This window comes from Pseudophryne corroboree, chromosome 11 (genome assembly GCF_028390025.1).
Source record: "Pseudophryne corroboree isolate aPseCor3 chromosome 11, aPseCor3.hap2, whole genome shotgun sequence".
In the NCBI taxonomy this organism is placed as follows: Eukaryota; Metazoa; Chordata; class Amphibia; order Anura; family Myobatrachidae; genus Pseudophryne; species Pseudophryne corroboree.
Genome location: NC_086454.1, coordinates 144,482,622 through 144,486,512, shown reverse-complemented (window position 1 = coordinate 144,486,512; position 3,891 = coordinate 144,482,622). Strand labels below are relative to the sequence as shown.

Here is a 3,891-nt window from a genome sequence, read left to right as displayed (position 1 = left end):
CCGGCCCACTCCCCCTCTCTTTCCCACTCCCCCTCTCCGACCCCCTCCCCCTCTCTTTCCCAATCCCCCTTTCCGGCCCACTCCCCCTCTCTTTCCCAATCCACCTCTCCGCCACCCTCCCCCTCTTTCCCAAGTCATCTCTCTGCCCCCTCCCCCTCCGTGTCCCAACCCACCTCTCCGCCACCCTCCCCCTCTCTTTCCCAAGTCATCTCTCTGCCCCCCTCCCCCTCTGTGGCCCAACCCACCTCTCCGCCACCCTCCCCCTCTCTTTCCCAAGTCATCTCTCTGCCCCCCTCTGTGGCCCAACCCACCTCTCCGCCACCCTCCCCCTCTCTTTCCCAAGTCATCTCTCTGCCCCCCTCCCCCTCTGTGGCCCAACCCACCTCTCCACCACCCTCTCAATCTGACCCACCCTCTGTAAGCTCCTCCCCCTTCCATCCTCTTTCACAAATCCACCCTCCTTCCCCCATCCTGCCTCCTTCCCCCATCCTGCCTCCTTCCCCCATCCAGCTGCCATCCCCCATCCATCCAACATCCCCCATCCAGCTAACATCTCCCATCCAGCCGACATCCACCATCCAGCCAACATCTCCGCCATCAGAATGGGCAGCAGAGGCCCCGGAGCCACTTGAGGGAGGTGGGCAAGTGGCAGAGGAGAGTAAGTGCACACACATTGACATTTCTTTTTGAAACGTATTTAACATCACATTCTAATAAATGAAGTGTTGTACTGTGGCCAATCTTTTGGCAAGGTTAAATGCTTGTCTTCTTCATCATGGTATGGATGATGCATTTACATTTGTGTGAGGAACATTAGATGTACAGTGTCTATGTCTGCAATGTTGAGGATGCCCACTCTAGGTCGACACTCATTATGTCGACAGGGTTGCCTGCACAACAGTGTTTGTATGTGATACATTATATGCAAAACAGTTAGACCTGAGTGGAGTTTAGTTTGTGGTTTGACTTTTACACTTGTGCCTGGGTATTCCAATATTTGCACATTGAAGTCGCAGGCTTCACTTTGTTAGGCAGGCTAAGGACACAGTGATTTGTGTTGTGAAAGTTACACACCTACCATTTAGGATTTTTACATTTTGAAAGCAGTTAGACCTTATGTAGTAAGGCAGGCTTTCAGGGAGTGTGGGCATGCTAGGATATGTTGTCCTTCTGAAGATGTTGATATGCAGAGTGATGATTTAGGGCCAACCCCAAAAAAGATAAGTCTGCTTCACTCCAGATGTGAATGAAACCCAGCATGGTGTTACATTTACTAAGATGGTAGTTCTATTTAAGATGGGATGTTGCCCATAGCAACCAAGCAGATTCTACTTGTCATTTTTTTCACATCTTCTACAAGATAATATGTTTAATGTTATTGGTTGCTATGGGCAACGACCCATCTTAAATAGAACTCACATATTAGTAAATGTACCCCATGGTGTGGTACACTTTCTAAAAAATATTAATTAAAAAAAAAACATTGCTGAGCAGGCTTGTGTGTTTTTCTGCTACTGTTTTCTCATTGAAACATCCATGATGTAGTCACTTTGCCATTAAAGCAGGCCTGTCCAAACTTCGGCCCTCCAGCTGTTGAGAAAGTACACATCCCAGCATGCCCTGAAACAGCTTTAGCATTCTCTGACCGCAAAAATGTGTCAAGGCATGCTGGTATATGTAGTTTCACAACAGCTGGAGGGCCACAGTTTGGACATGCCTGCATTAAAGTGTGCTTTGTGCCTTGCTTGTATAATAGGTAATGTGAGTAAGTTAGTAATGTTTTCTTTGCCTCTTCATTTCAGATGTGGCAGTTGGAGATCCCAGCAGTTTGGCTGCTATTGTTTCCTGGCTTAAAGGAAGGGAACCTGAGGACCGTGATTGAGGACCTGGAAAATTTTGAAAAAAAATTCTAAGGTTTTTTTTTTTTTTTTTTTTTTACATTAGTTGTTTAAAAAAAATATAATAAATAAATAAATACAAGTGATTTTGAAGTTAAGCAAGTGTTGTGTTTATTAATGCTATTTAGGAAAAGCAGATTTGCATGCATAAATTGGTGACCTAAAACACTTCACACATCTTATTTAAGAATAGTTAATTAAAATTACACAAACAAACAAAAAAAAACCAGGAGCTTATTGTTTATAAAAACATGTTAACACATTTATTCACACACTACACCTCTATACAAAAAAATAAAAAAATTAGACCAGGCACATTTACCACATCTATATTTTTAATTTAAATGTTGATGTACAATTTAGCCTACAAAGTGTTATTCAGGTATTCTTTGAAGACTTAATTGGTCATGACCATTAGCATTCATTACACTAATTGGATTCGTAATTGAGGAAGGCTTGTGGAGTTTGAACTGAAAGGTGTAATTTAACTTTAAAAAAACAAAACATTGCTGTGCGGATTTTAGCAAAAGCGTGTGCAATTTTAAGAGGAATGTGTAAATCTACGAGAAGTTAGGATTTTTACGATGAGGTTTGTGGTAATGCGATGGGTTCGCATTACTGCGATGTCATTTGGCATACGCCTACTTTGTGTACTACTGCGTACGAAATAGCAAAAATACGTTGGGGCGGTTATTCGCTATTGTGCAACATGTTTGCAATATTGCGAGTATGTTGTGCGAACGAAAAAAATAGCGATCAACTCGGAGTCACCCCCATTGTCTAGTGTGTACTCACCTTTACACACGGAATCCCTGCGCCCCACGCTGCTGCTGGTCTCACCCCCCCCCCCCCTTGCAGCAGTGCACATGCACCTCCATGCCAGCTTAAACTGAGAACTGAACCCAGACAAACCCTGCTGCCATCCCTCTAACTCACCGCTACCAGAGCAGAGAGAGAGGCTACTGGGGCAGGTGCTGGGCTGTGTATATGTGTGAGAAAGGTAGGTGGCTGAGGTGGGTGGGGTATTTGTGTATTCTGTGGTAGCTGGGGCAGGGCTAGAGTATATATGTGAGAGGTAGGTGGCTGAGGTAGGGGCATATATGTGTAAGAGGTACTGTAGGTGGATGGGGCAGCGACATATAAGTGTGGAAGATAGGTGGATGAGACAAGTCTGGGTATATGTGTGTGTGGGAGATGGCTGGGACAGGGTCTATATATGTGTGAGGGAAATGGCTGGGTCTGCGTTGGGTCTATGGGGCTAATTCAGACCTGATCGCTGCTGTGCGTTTTCGCACAGCGGGCGATCAGGTCTGAACTACGCATGCCAGAGATACGATCAGCATCTCAGCCCAGCTATTGCCTCTGCCTGATTGACAGGCAGAGGCGTTTGCTGGGTGGGAGGGGACGGGCCGGTGGCGTTCGGCCGCCGTTTTGGGGGCGCGGCCCGGGCAATGCAGGTGTGCCCGGACTGTGATCCCCCGCTGCAACCCGGGATGCGGCAAAAAGTCGCCTACCAGCGGAGCAATGCTGCGCAGGTAGGGAATTACTCGCCGGGTGTGCTAGCATCGCCGCCGTTCGATGCTATCGCACCCGTGCGGTGGGGGGAGGGCCAGACATGCGGGCGGACTAGCCCTGTGCTGAGCGTCTCCCCGCATGTCAGGGTGGCTGATCGTAGCCGTGCAAAATTTTGCACAGCTACAATCAGGTCTGAATTAGGCCCTATGTGTGTGTGAGGTAGGTGGCTGAGACAGGGGCTATATATGTGTGAGCGGGAGGTGGCAGCGGCTAGATATGTGCGAAAGGCAGGTTAATGGGGCAGGGCTGGGGTATATGAGTGAGAGGTAGGTGGATAGGGCTATATATGTAAGAGGGAGATGGCTGGGACCTGCTCCAGAGAGCTCTTGACCTCAGACTGGGACGAAGGTTCATCTTTCAGCAGGAAATGACCCTAAGCACACAGACAAGATATCAAAGGAGTGGCTTCAGGACAACT

General features: G+C 47.5%; 1 protein-coding gene across 1 annotated transcript in view; it reads left to right on the top strand.

Moving 5' to 3' along the window:
• The first annotated feature begins 89 nt into the window (after positions 1-89).
• Positions 90-3,891, top strand: part of LOC134969152 (uncharacterized) — a 53,120-nt gene continuing 49,318 nt past the window's right edge. The window contains exons 1-2 of the mRNA XM_063944906.1: positions 90-658; positions 1,803-1,914. The gene's annotated coding sequence lies outside the window, so the exon portion shown is untranslated. The remainder of the gene's footprint in view (positions 659-1,802; positions 1,915-3,891) is intronic.